At 42.5% G+C, this 15,157-nt stretch overlaps 1 protein-coding gene across 15 annotated transcripts in view; it reads left to right on the plus strand.

Moving 5' to 3' along the window:
- CADPS (calcium dependent secretion activator) overlaps window positions 1–15,157 on the plus strand; it is a 470,398-nt gene that overhangs the window by 270,966 nt on the left and 184,275 nt on the right. The window lies entirely within an intron of this gene.

A 15,157-nucleotide genomic window follows, 5' to 3' on the forward strand; every position in this document is an offset into this window, starting at 1 on the left:
AATTCTTAGTTTACTAAATGAGATAACCCATGTAAAAGCACCTAGAACAATGACTCATAGTAAGCACTCAGTCAGAGCTTTGTCATTATTTTGCTAGAGAGTGGGAGAGCGGTGCTATAACTTCCTACTTCTAAAAGTCACTTTTGTAGTAACCCTTACAAAGTCGCCATTCCAAGAGCTACTGTTCCAATGTGCCCATTAGCAACTCACAAACTAGAAAAGACAGTTTACCTGTGGTCAGCATCTCAAGGAAACTGAATAATTACTCTTTTCTTCCTTCAAGGGCCACCTAATATTAAGGGGAAATCTATGATTGGGAGACCAAAGGCTGTCCACCTGTTCATCTTCATGAAACTTAAAGTATTTTCTGTAGGCCTGTTTTCTCTTTGTCCAAAACTCTACTGTAGACTATCTGCAGTAGTTCACAAATATAACCAAGCAGCAAAATCACCAGGGAAGATCACTGAAAATAAACACTCCTGGACAGGCTGCTCTCTATAAATTCTTGCATAGTAAGTATGAGATAGAACCTAGAAATCTCTATTTCAGTAGCTTATCCATCCTCCCTCCAACTTATGATTTTGACACCCTTATCTTGTTCCATCAAAACTCTTCTATGCTCCCTGGTCTCTCCTTAGTCCAATCTATTTGGCACATTCTCAACCATCATCCTCAGTTACAAACCAACTAACATTTATTGAGAACTTTCAATGGCACCTGACACTGTGCTGAACCCTTAACACTCATTGTCTCATTTAATCCTCACAACTCCCAAAGGAGGTAAACATTATTATTTCCCCATTTACATGTGAGAAATTTGAGGCTCAGAGGGGTTAGAAGACCTATTCAAGATCACATAGCAAGTGTTCTGCCATATTTGTATCTGCACCAATACCTGACACACGAAACCCAGGTGTGCCTGATTTCAGAGCTCCAGATCCTAAATGCTACATAATAAGTATCATGTCATCACATATACATTATGTACATACATATACAGTAATCAATGTATTACTCCCCTGCCAAAGACTCCCTATTCCTTGCAGCAGGGATCACAAACAGAAATGCTTACAAGGGTCAGGCAGCAAGTGCTGATTCCAGAAGATGATAGGGATAAGGACTAGGAGCTAAGCTTTGTGCCCACCCAGGTACAAAGCCTTTTCAAACAGTGGCCAGGTCTCTACCTCTTTACCTTCAGGAAATCATCATCAACATGATCAATAAGGACCATTCATTAAAATACTAATCTTTACTGTTCTTTTTTAGACCTTTGCTTCTTAATTATGAGAATTTCTGTTATCATAGCTCAGGCGCTGACTTTGCAAAGAGGAGTAGAAAGTTTACCTTTGGAGAAGGCTCACAAAATTCAACTCAGCTTGGTTTTCTGACCACTGCGTGCACACTTACCCACATGTGTGGAGCATTCTAGGGTCTGCTGACCCCACCTGACATCCTGCAATCAATTCATCAGAGTAAAATGGCTAAGAATGGGACTCAAACATCAGGAAGGTTAAGTCACATTTGCCACTTAGCAAACATGTGACTTTTGTCAAATTACTTAATATTTCTAGGTTTTAGTTTCCTCATCTGTGACACAGGGTAAACAACCCTCACCACCCCATAGCATCACTATGGGTTAAATGAGATAGTATAGTGGAAAGCATGAAGAACAGTGCCTGGCTCACAGTAAGTGCTCAGTAAATGGGAGCTGTTGGGATGAACTGATGACCATGGTGGTGATTACTAGTTAAGATGGTTGCATGATGCAGCCTGGAGTGTAACAACTTGAGATTTCCCCAAGCCCTCTGCCTGCAAGAGTTAGGGAGTTAGGATTCAGGGAAGGGGTATTCTTTCATGGTCATGCTGATTGGTGATAACTCAGGAAGGACAGAGAGGAGTAGGGAGAAACAATGTATATGGAGGTCTCTCCTTTATCTTCTCCCTTTTTCTACGTCCCCCAGACCTTTTCCACCAACAGTGCCACCCACAGCAAATTGAATGGCCTGCCTTCCATCTTTCTAACCAAGCCTTTTAAGTGGTTTGATTACTTTCTTTTACATAGTAGTGATTAGTTTTACCTGATTATACCAGGATACCAATATTGGGATGAGAGGAGGACACCCTGGCCCCAACTTTGCTTAGAGATGACATTGGTTATCCAGAACCAAATTATTAGCTAACAAGAATTTCCTTGGTGCAGTTGGTCAGTTTCATTCAGAGTTTCTTGAAGTATTACCTACTACACACTATCCATTCATGAACCTTTTTGGGAAAAAGTTTCTCTAGTCACATAAGTTTGGGAAATGTTGTATGCTATGGCCCCTCTTGAAGATTCAGAATGTATATTAGCATAATAAAAACTCTGAGAAATCCTGCAGAAAGGCACCAGTTTTTGGTTAAGCCAGTATTTCCTGAGCCAGTTTCATCATGAGACCCTTCTTTCTTATAACATCTGCTAAGTAAACTCATGCTCAGGTACTTTCATCTTAGAGCTTGGGAGACTGAGAAAGAGCACTGGAGAGACAGGGAGACAGAGAGAAAGGGAAGGAGGAAGGGAGAGAGGATAACAAATCAGACTCATTCATTCACTCAATGAGTATTTTCAGGATGTTTGGTACCAGAGATAAAGTGCAGACCAAGAATTAGGTCCCTCCCTTCTGGTGGGTTTGAAGCTGTGATTCCCCCACCTCATTCTCCCTTTACTTCACTAAAGGAGGGAAAAGAGGAGGATGGAGACCCCGCTTCTCTGGTCTCAGCTCTAGCTCCACATCCTGGGACAGGATGTCCCCTGACTACCCACCTAATGTAGCCCTGCCCCAGCCATTATCTGTTTCATGAACCCATTCTACTGTCTTCATAGGTCCTATCATTTTCAGAAATCACCATGCGTATTTATTTGGTTATCTTCATGAGTGCAAGGACCTTCTCTGTCTTACTCATTGGGTCTTGCCCTGAGCCCAGAACAGTGCCTGGCACATATGGTGCTCAACATAGATTGGGCAGGTGGGTGAATTTGTGAATGAATAAACAAGTGAAAAACAATGACAAAAAGCAACAGCAACAACAAATGAGCCCTTTAGAGGCTAAATCGATAAACCTGCTCTCATTCAATGGGAAACTCAAAAAGATCACCAAGGGAAGCTATCCAATCAATTTGCTATTGCCCACAATTCTGTGTTATTGCTCCCGCCTCTCATCCTTGCAAGTGCGGGGCAAAAGTCATTTACCTGGCACCCACTGATTCATCTCCATTATAGACATAATGCACTCAGGTCCCTTATCTGTTGAATTGAATTGGGTTAAAATAAGTAGAATCAGAGGGCTCAGAAGCCTGGCAGACCCTGGACCTGGCCTAGAATTGTAGCTGTGGGTGGATAAGGAAGACGTAGGTGGGGACACTCAGGGAGAGGTTAGAGGGGGAGTTTTTGGTGGGTTCCTGTACAGACTAGAGAAAATCCCCATGTACAGCCCTATTATTATCACTGCACCTGTCACTAGTTTTTCAGTGTTTTGTATGTTATAGGCACTATACCAAATAGTTTATATGCTTTATTTCATTTAACCTCATAGCAGCTTAGAAATTGAAACTCTGGTGAGTTTTCAGTTGAGGTAGCTGATGCCCAAAGAATTTAAGTAGCCTCCCATGGTTATACAGCTTTTAAGTGGCAAAGAACAGATTCCCAGCTGGCCTAGTGAGTTTGGAATAGTCTATTTATAATGAATGAAAATTATTCTGACATTAAAATTCACAAATAGCACTATTTCAAAATTGATTATTGGTTCAACAAGTATTTATGACGTGCCTTCAGTGTGCCAGGCATTAGTCTAGATACAGATATGCAGAGAACAAAGAAGACAAAAGCCTCTGCCCTTCACAGAGCTTGGCTTCTAGTGATAGGAGACACTAAATAAAGACAAAAACAAGAGTAAAATATATGTTGGATAGCAGTAAGTGCTCAGGAGAAAAATAGAGTAGGGAAGGAGAACAAGGAGTGCTGGGGGTCCTGTTTTCTTCAGGACAGTCAGGGGAGAGTTCACTGATAAAGTGACTGTGGGTAGAGCCTGGATGAAGCTGGAGACAGACTGATGCAGAATACTGGGGGAGGAGCATTTCAAAAAATAGGAAACCTCAAGTGCAAAGGCCCTGAGTGGAAGTATGTTTAGGATTTTTGAAGAACAACAAAGAGACTCTTGTAGCTGGAGCTGAGTAAAGGACAGTGAAAGTGACAAGGTCAGAGGCAATGAAGGTCCAACTTATGTAGGGCCTTGGAGGCCTTGGTGAAGATTTTGTCATTTATTTTGACTGAGGTGGGGAAGCATTGGGAAGGTTTTGAACAGAGGAGTGATCATAGATGATTTACATTTTAAAGGATTACTCTGGCTTCTGTGGGCTTGCAGGACACAAGGAAAATGCAGAAAAACAAGTTAGAAGGCTATTGTTAATAAACAAAGGGAGAGATGATGGTGACTTGGACCAGGGTGGGGTCAGTGGAGCAATGAGAAGTGGTCCAATTATGCCTGTACTTTGAAGATAGGACCAACAGATTTGCTGGAGTCACAGATGATTCCAGAGCAATTGGAAGGATGGAATTGCAAATTGCTGACCCGAGGAAGACTTCAGGAGGAGCCAGTTTGGATTTGGGGTAGAGATTAAAAGTTGAGTGTTAAACATATTAAGTTGGAGTGCCTATTAAACCTCACTGGTGTGCTCAGTGTGGACCAGGATTTCTCAACCTCAGCATTACTGACCTTTTGATCTGGATCAGTCTTCATTGCAGGAGACTGCCCTGTTCATTGTAGGATGTTTAGTGTCATCCCTGGCCTCTATCCAAAGATGCTAGTCGTGACCCCCAACCACAGTCATGACTGCCAAAAATGTCTCCAGGCATTACTAAATGTGTCCGGGGAGGAGGAAGGGAGCAAAACAGCCCCCATTGAGAACCACTGCTGTGGACAGAGAAAAGAAGAGGTCTGCAGACTGAGGCCTGGGTGTGCTAAAGTTTAGAGAGAAGAGGAAGAAAAGCAGCAAAGGGGACTGAGGAGGCATGGCCAGTGAGATGGAAGGAGGACCAGAAGAAGGAATCTGTGCTTCACTTGCTGTTTGAATGATTCTAAATAGATATCTTAATCATAAACCTCTGTAAACAAGTCTACCAAAATGCATAGAATGTAATGGTAAAAGATTATGGTTGGTCCAACCACCCAGCTATGCCAAAGAAAGGGTTTTGTGTGTTTGTTTGTTTTTTATAAGATTAGTCATGACTAAATTTGTGATAGCCTCCAAATTCAACCACTTGGCTTTCTAAAGTTCCTTTTAAAGCCCAGTTACCTCCAGGACCCTATTCATAAGAGCAGCTCACATGTATTTAGCCAAGCCATAGTATGTGCTCACTGTGCCAATGTTTTACCTGAATTATATAATTAATTCTTTGTAATAACCGCATATGGTAGGTATTTTGCTTATTTCCAGTCTACAGATGAGGAGACTAAGGCTCAGAGAGGTTATGGATCTCTTGCCCACAATCAGACAGCTCCTCAGAGGTGGAGCCAGGATTCACACCAGTGCATACAACTGTAAAGCCCACATTTCTAACCTCAGTACCTTCAGATTTTTCTCAGAAGTTGCACCTGGCTTCGTTTTCTGCCACTCGACTTTCCAAGCACTGAGCCTAAATGAGGTGGAAACCATAAAAAGCAAAGCTGAGCACCTGACAAGTGGGAGCAGCAGGAATCGAGGGACACTCAGAATCTGACGAGTTCCAAATGGATTTCATTGTATGCCTTGCACACATCTCTAAACAAGGAAGGGAAGATGCAGGAAGGACCAAAAAAAAAAAAAAGTCTCCACTGTGAAAAGATAACTAACACTTGTAAGGGCCTTAGAAGCATTAAAAGGTTTTTACAACCGTTATCCACTCGGGGAGTTAAAGAAGACAAGTTTTGTTACTGTCAAATCCATAGCAAACAAGAAAACTTAGTCCCGAGCTGAATGATGGGCCCTCGCATTGGGCATTCCAGGTACGCTTGGTTGAGCACTCTCCTGTAAGTTTATGTCTCCCTAATACTGAGACAAGGAGAGTACACAGACCTTACCGGTGGAAATGCGTGGCAGAAATATCTGTCCATTTACTTTACCTGGACAGAGGACATAAAACCACTGATTTTTATTAGGAATGTGTGCAAGTTAGAATTGAAGGAAATTATAGTTAATTCTGGCTCTTATCAATTGGTGAGCCTTCAAATTTATTATTTCAGAATGAAACCAGTGCCAGTCATGACATTTTAGTTACATCTGGGCCCAAGACATCTGGCCTTATTGGTTAGACTCAAGTAGGTACAGTGCCTGGGCCCAAATAGTGTTCAAGAGCCTAAGAAACTATCGAAACCTCAAAAGGAAATGGATTGATTCTTAAATAAAGATAACTGCAAAATCAAAAATAATATTGAATTAAATATCTTTTAATTAGTCGACTGCAATTCAACTTTCATCCAGTTTTTTATACATTTTTTACGACGTGGTTTAGAGTACCTTTAGCATGTTTAACGTTATGTGGGTGGGAATCCCAAAGTAAGAATAGCTAGGCCCTGTGGAGGACCCTGATGGCCAGTGCAAGGAGAGCCAAATTTGACTGCAAATATGGGTGGTATTTTCACTCTACTGAGATAGTATCGGTAGAGATGATCAAGATGGCTTGACTAGTGGTGATAGTTCTCTACAACTCGGATTTGTCATTTTTGAAGGACTTCTCTGGCTCCAGATTGGGCCAATGCCATACCTTTGGCTTCAAGAGCAATTTCCCCAATGCTTTCAGCCTTCAGTCCATACTGAAGGGCATTTGGCCAGCTGGCCCATTCACCATTTCCCTTTGAGACTCCTGGCATTCATGGCCACTCCCAGTGGTTTCTCATAAATGTTAAACAGAGAAAAAAAAGAACAAAACCGCTAGCCAGTCCCAGAGGAAGAGACAAGCATGGCTCACAACAGTGCCCTCAGGGATCCTTCTCTGTGGGATGATGAGAACCCAGCCCATGAAAGCAAAACCAACAACAGTTCCCATAATCCCCTCCATCAAAGGCACCTGGGAGGTCTCACAGGATGGGGCTGGCTGCATGGAGGACAGCCAAACCTCTGAATGGCTGTGCCTGAACCCCTCAAGTGCTGCCTCTGTGTGCCCACTGCAGCTTGGGTGCCCACTCAGAGCCACAAATGCTGGGGGCACTCCACTGCTGCTGAGGTTGGCTTCATGGTCATTGCTTTCCATGTGGGAGGCTCGAGCGGGGGCACCTTTGATGTGGCAAGGGCTTCCTCTGGGAGCACTTGACCACAAGTGGTTTGAGAGACATTGGCTGCCTGCCTTGGTCTTGGGAGGTATTGACACTCTTGCTTATTAGGGGACCCGGACCGTGCTTTTGGCAGCCTTCAGCCAGCACAATCAGGCCTCAGTCCAGTTCTCATACTGTGGAGAGACTGGCAAACAGGGAGGCTGTTTTCTGAGGACGTATGAGCTGGGAACTATTTTTTTTCCAAGGCAGCAAGGTCATTAGGCAGGCATTTATTGAATGACTGCAATAGACTTTTTAATCATATGAAAGGACAATAAGATACATCTGGGTTCTCCAGGATATGCTATTGTACCTGACAACTCTAGACCAAACTGTAGGACATAGAGTAGAACCAGGATGATGTGATTAAGTACCAAACAGAGGCACTGTATCAGTTGGCTATTGCTCTGTAACAAACTGTCTGAAAACTCAATGGCTTAAAACCGTAGTCATTTATTTCCTTCACTCATGTGCGAATTGGTGGGGGCTGGCTGATTCATGCCAGGCTCAGCTGGGTGGCTCTGATTCAAGATGTGGGTCTGGTTGGTCTTGGCTCCTCACTGTGGGTTGGGCTCAGGCCTGTTCCTGCATCTTGGTTGCAGGCTGGAGCAATAACAGCTACTGCTTCTGGTGATAACAGAGGCACTGGAGGTCAAGCCCCACCACGCAAGCACGTTGCAAGCCTCTGCTTCCATCACATCTGCTGATATCCCACTGGCCCACCCTCCTCCTGGCATCTCCAACCTCCCTCCTTCTGGTTTATTTTCCTCTATAGCAATGTGTGATAAATGTAAGAGGTATGAAAGACCTGATGATGAAGTGGACACGGGGTGAAGAAGAGAAAACAAGAGTGAAGTCTGGGTGACTGGCAGTTCCTTTGGCTAAGCTGGGGAAGCCTTAGAGGAGCAGTTGTGAGGGGAGAAAGCTAAAGCCGAGGTTTGGATACATTTAATTTCAGATTCCTGGAGAGGAGACATTCCAGTGGAAATGTCAAGTAGGCGAACCAGAGCCTTCACGTCTCCGCCTCGCAGACAACCCAATTTCTACAAAGCAAATGCCTCATTTATGTAGATAAGAGGTAGTTTAGCTTTTCTGGTACATTAAAGGTCCCAAATCACATCCTATCAATTAGTTTCCATGAGACACACTGTGATGGCACAATTGATTGGCTTGGCATAGAATATCATGCAGTCTGCCTGAAAGGCAGGCCGGAAGATTTTAATGCAGTTGTCTCCAGGCAATTATTAACTTTCCCTCTTAGCAACGGGACCAAGGTACTTTCATTCCCTGAAATGACAATTCTCCCTTGTTAAAGCTCACAGTTAATTTTAAGAACCACACCAATTTAACACCCAGCTCACATGAGCCATATACCTTGAATAAATGCAAATCCTGTCTACGTGGCATGAATTATGGCCTTATGCTGAGCATTGCCATGGCAACTAATGACATCATCCCCCAAGACCAACCTGCACAAAATCCAATTCTCCAAGGGTCCTTATTTGCCTAAAGTGGATGTGTTGTCTTGGCTTATTCACATATGCATTTGTAAATATCACTCTGTTGTCAAAGGTTTGCAGTGGATGTTTACTGTCATTTTGGGAGGTATATTCCCTTTGTGGCAAATGTTTTTTTTTCATGGGGGGAGGGGGTGGAGGAAATTCTAATGAAAATTACTGTGTGTATTTGATTAGCAACATTTGTTGATAACATATGGTCTGAGGAGGCTTCCGCAAATAAGAGGCTTTAAATAGTAAACAGAGATGTGACTGTGATGAAGCAGATGCTCTCCAAACACACAGTAGAAGGTTGCTTTGCAGTGGATTTCTCCATCCCTCCACCTGAGCATATTCCTCTCCCTTATTTTCTCCCCCGGATCAAAGTGCTCACTTTCAAAGCAGTGGCACTGTGGGTTAGGTTTGGAGAAATAATGTGCTGTGACTTTAAAAAATCATCTCCATTCCCCAAAATATGAATTATCTGCTACTCATGTTTATTATTTGATATTAATAATGATGTAGTGTGACTAAATGAGTCAGCCAGCTCAAGTGGATCTGGAAGCAGCATTTGGGTACCACGTGTCTGAAATGCTATGATACACAATCCCCAATTTTCCAATACACCGAGAGTGCTGGAGAAGGCTCCATGAAGAATTTAGAGCAGCAAATCGAATCACCATGGGCTGAGCTGTCCTTGTAAGTGCATGTTTACAGTTTATCTTCGTGGATATGCTCCAGTGAGCCTACTTCCTTCTGATCTGCTAATGAAAATAAAAGTATTCCCATTAGATTGAACCAGCAATTTCACTGTGTCTATCAGGGGTCAGCATGCTCTTTCTATACGGACCAGAAAGTAAATAATTTAGGCTTGTTGGCCAGATGGTCTCTGTCAAAACTACTCTGCTCTGCCTTTGAAGTGCAAAAGCAGCATGGGCGGTATGTAAAGGGGTGAACGTAGCTGTGTCCTAATAAAACTTTATTGATAGGCATTAAAATTTGAATTTCATGTAATTTTCTTGTGCCACAAAACATTCTTCTTTTGATTATTTTCAGTCATTTAAAAATGAAAAAACCATTCCTAGCTCATCAGCCATATGTAAGCAGGTATTTGGTCAGACTTGGCCCCTGGGACATAGTTTACCAACCCCTGGTCTATAATCCTACAGTGAAAGACACAACTTTTTAGTGTTTTCCATGTGCTAGGTATTGAGTTGAACAGTGTATATACAATAGCTTATCTCCTATTTATTCGTCCATCAATCCTCTGGGGTCACTATTATCCTTATTCCCAATTAAAGATGTAAAAGTCAAGGCTCAAACTCACTCTAATAAGTGTTATCATTTCTGCATCTGACACCTCTGCAGGTAAAACACAATATCCCTAAGTACTGATGTCTCCTTCACCTTTTGGATCCACAGCAGCTCCTAACACAGTGACTTGCACATGGTGGGACATGCAGGAAGTCTTTTCTTTTCTTTTTTTTTTTTAATACTTTATTTATTTATTTGACAGAGAGAGACATAGCAAGAGCAGGAACACAAGCAAGGGGAATGGGAGAGGGAGAAGCAGGCTTCCCGCCAAGCAGGGAGCCCGATGTGGGGCTCGATCCCAGGACCCTGGGATCATGACCTGAGCCGAAGGTAGATGCTTTAACGGACTGAGCCACCCAGGTGCCCCTGCAGGAAGTATTTTCTAAATGAAGAAAGAAATGAAGGGCTAATTAGAGGTACGATCCCTAGAGCAGTAGAAGTCAGAGTTTCACCCAGTGCCACAGAGAGCTGGACTGTTCCTATATTTATTCCCTACCCTCTTGTAAAATGTACTTGGTTTGGAATGGACTCAACCATGTGTCAATACACGTTGCTTTATATTTGGAGGTACCACTCTGAGTGATTGCATTTCTAGAGTCTATGTTTATGTGCTGATGGCTGGAAAGACCAGAAGTGACGATAATAGTCCATTTTATAACTTGGTGGCACTTTCCAGCATTATACCATTGACATTCACATTGTAGCCAGCCCTTGGCCTCATGAGTTAACCATCCTTGGTATGCTGGGTCTCCACTGCATGCTGCCAGCCTCAGTGTGCACTGCGGAGAGTTGCTGTGCTCCTAAAAATCATCTTATCTCTAAGGATATGAAGGTCTCAGTTTTGCTCAAAGGAGGCAGTCATACCCTTGGCTATCCCAAATGTCACATCTCCCCACAATCCCCTGAATTTGGTGACATGATTATTCTGAATTTGTCACTTCTTCCTAGTCACTAAATAAGTATTTGTTGTGTGCCAAGTCCTGTGCTTGGTGCAGGAAATTAATTAAAAATGAAAAGTTATGCCATGCTCCCTGCTCCCAAGGTGTACGTTATCTAGGGAAAGAGCCAGATACACACACAGATAATTGTCAGACTACACTATGATACAGTGTTACGTGTTACTGAGAGGCAGTGAAGCTCTATGGTTTCATGCATGGGCTCTGCAGTCAAAAACCCTAGGTGTTTAAAGCATGGCTCTGTGATAGTCTGAAACCCTGGTCCAGTTACTTAACCTCCCCAAGTCCTAGTTTCTCCATTTATAAAGTGGGGATAATAACAGAATATACCTCATAAGAGCAGTCAGAAGGATTAAACGAGATAATCCATGAAAAGCACTCAGCCCGGGATGGCAAAATTTAAGCACTGGCTAATTGGTGACTATTTTTAGCTTTTCTGTGAGCTAGCTCTATGGTGTGATTATAGTGGCAGATATGATGAGGTCACAAAAAAGGGCAACCTCACCCACTTTACCTGTGTTCAGAGAGAAGTTCGTTAACCTCTCCAACTGCTGCTTGCAATAAATATTATCAACCTCTGGTCTTCTCAAATCAAACTGCAATTGTGTTTCAGTTCTGGGAAACTTTTAAGAAGTGGTATCCATCTTAATAACCACAGTCTCAGTGCACAGCAAAGCCAAAGAAATGAGCAGAGAAGAATGCAACATTGAAAAATAGAATCATTGAATGATGTGTGGCCCCACCAAAAGGCCAAGGCTTGGCAAAAGTAGTTACAAACGTAACTGATTTAACTGGATCAAGACACAGAGCAGTGAGTTGGTGGAATATGAGAGGAAGACCATATGGTGCCATGGTTGAGTTTGGGTGGTGAAATCAGACTGCCATTTGTGCTCCTTGTGTGTGATCCTGGACACATTATAGCCTGTCTGGGTCTGAGTGTCTTGTCTGTAACTGTGAGAGTAACCCTTATAAGCTTTTCACAGGATGGCCAAGAGGACGTAAAAAAAAATGAAATGCATGTATGTCTGAGTAACACTTTTGAGGGAGGAATTTGTGCCTAGCACATAGTAATCTCTGAATAAATATTAGCTGTTTGTTGTAAAGATAGGTCTCTCTGTGGCTGGAAAAAGACAGAGTGGACATTTCCATGACTTTTTTTTTCAAAAGGGAAAGGGACAGGAAACAGTACTTATAATTAAATCTCCCTGGGTCTTCTATGACTAGGAAGCATCTACAAAAAGAAGTCAGGAGTCGTTCTCTTATGAAGTCCAAGGACTACAGTGAAGGGTGAAGTTTCATGTCAACACCATTGACAGAAATTTCCACTGCATTGCCCATCCTCAGTCCCAGCTAAACAGGCTGGGTGTCATTGAACCCAGATCCTTATTTATGTGCTTATGACTCATGCAACTACACAGGCCCTACGCTCAGACCTATGTTTGGTTTAATGCTCTGCATTGCCATCTTGAAATTCTTAATTATTTTATCCTTCACCCTGTTTGTTAAGTGAAGTTTGATGGAACAATGGAGCATGCATTTGAGCAGAACTACTCTGAAAAAGAGAAAGACTCTGTATTTCAATACCTTTAGTGGCACTTTCTCCTGCTTTTTGAAGAAGGAGCCCCACATTTTCATTTTGCACAGGCCTTGAAATGACATAGCCCATCCCGATTAGACTGGAGACTTTTCTCTTTTTGCCTGCTTTACTGGGCCAGCCTGCCGTTTTGAAATCTGATGGATAAATTGGGATTCAGCAGTGACCTAAAAAATTGAGGTGAGCCAAGGGTCATGGTGGGAAGCCAAAAGCACAGCTGCAGATCTGGGGGAAAGGAAAAACCACTCAGTGTCCGAATGGACTGGGTCGTCAGGGCAGCCTCCAGTGGCTTGAACTGCATCCAACTGACAGTGTGGAGGCCTCACTCTGCCCTACAGTCTGAGTCATGTTGAATGCCTGATGAGCTGAGCATCCGTGGGTAGCAGCAAACCAGTTCCAACAACAGTATCATAGAGATACAGTGTGGGGGACCCCAGGGGGGGCACTCTTTGTGGCTTGGTTTTAATGCATCTCATTCCAGAACTCTTGATTTCCAGAAGGAATCTTCCTCATCTCCATGACCAATCATGATAAATGCCCGAAGAGATTAAAAGCACAATTCATCACAAAGAATAAATTAATGATCATGGTTTTTGCCAATATTGCTAATTATTAATAATGCTTGTTATTGATAATTATGACAGTATTAGCAGGGAAAGCTGTAACATGGGAATTAAGGGATTTGGGTTCTAGCCCTTGGTCAAAATTCCCTGGAGTAAAACGGACAAGATCTTGAGTTTCTTCTCAGTTTTCTTATCTGTGAAATGGGGATGATAACTATTTTACTACTTACACTGTGTAGTAGGAAGGCACTGTCGTAGATTCTTAATATGTGTTGAATGGATAACGCAAAATAGAAGTGATCCTCACAGTTACTAGAATATATCTTACATATTCTTATTTTGGGGAGGGAAGGTAGCCAAATTTTGTTGGGTTCTCATGCTCTTTCAAGCCTGTTACTATTTACTTTTTATTTTTTTATCCTTTTATTTATTTATCTTTATCTTATTTTTATTTATCTTTATTTTGTCACTACTCTGAAATGAGGCCATTTTATAGCTGAGGACACTGAGGTACAGGGACATTAATTACTTGCCCCAAGTCCTAAGTGACTAACCAGGATTTGAAGTAAAGGTGTCTGATTCAAAACCCTATACTTTGTCATGTTGCTTTTGCTAGTAAATTGATTCCCTGTCTTAGGAGCTTTCTGCAGTAGCTGATGACCAAAATTAGGAGCTTCTATCTGTACATCTAACATTGTGCTGTTGTGTTTGGAACCTGTTGCTTCTTTTTCTGTCTCCTGTCTTTTTGAATATCTTCTCCCTTTCTCAGTCATGACTATTGGGTTTTCCTCAATGACTTTTTATCCCTTGGCTTCCAATCTGGGCTCCTCCTTACCTCCACTTTTCTGGTGCCATCTTGTCAACTTCCTCTAGATTGCTCATGTCTTTGAATTTAGTCAACAGGATTTATATTTGAGCGCAACATGGAGACTAGAAGTCATTTCTATGATTCACAAAAGTAGAAATACAACCAACAAACAGAGTAATACATTCAAGCCTGCTATTAGTCAAAGAAATGCCCATGAAAACACCAAAGACAAAGTAAGCCAGAAGAAAAAGTGAATAGGGGCATCCCTTGAAGGCAAGAAGCACTGTGATTCGCGCTCATTCCCAGATGCTGGGACAATGGTTGCCACCTTTGTGGAAAGTATTTTGGGAATCGGTATCCCAAGACTTGAAAGTGTTCATTGATGAGCAGAATTCCTGCAGCATTGTAAGAGCAGTATAATGTTTATTGATATTTCCCAAGGAAATAATCAAAGTTGAAGTTTAAAAAGTCATGTCCAGCCCCATCTCAATAATAGAAAAATGGTTAAATAAATTATGATGTACCTATAAGGAATTATACGGCCATTAAAAATAATATTTTAATGTATATTTTACGGTATGGACGTTGGCCATCATATAAGGCTTAATGAAAAAAAAAACCTCTCTACCAAATTATATCTATTCCTGTTTCCTAGTTCTGTAAAAGAATGTATATTTGGCATCCCTTCTTTATTCACCAATAAGTAATTACAAATCCAGTGATTGCTAGGACAGAAAATTAAACAGTATGTTCCAGAGAATTTAACACCGGACCACATTTAGACTGGGAGACCAGGGATGGGAAAGTGTTATTGAAGCTGAGCTCTGAAGAGGTAGCCAGGTGGGGAGAAGCATTGCCAACAGAGGGAAGCATGCGTGCAGGGGCCCTGCGGTGGCATAGTTAGGAGCAGGCGAGTGGGTGACTACACGCAGTGGGTCTGGATTGCACCCTGGGGGCTCAGTGCAATCCAGTGGACGCTTCTGGAAGATCGCACTGACTGTAGGTACAGAAAGGCTGGTAGGGCTCTGTGATAACAATGATGAGTAGAGGAAAAGGCCCCGTCTGAGGGACCCATAGGCGGCTTGTGTCCACCCCGGCTAGCA

Source organism: Eumetopias jubatus, unplaced genomic scaffold, assembly GCF_037043125.1.
Source record: "Eumetopias jubatus isolate StellerSeaLion01/CBP00866 unplaced genomic scaffold, mEumJub1_p1.0 scaffold_1, whole genome shotgun sequence".
NCBI classification, from domain to species: domain Eukaryota; kingdom Metazoa; phylum Chordata; class Mammalia; order Carnivora; family Otariidae; genus Eumetopias; species Eumetopias jubatus.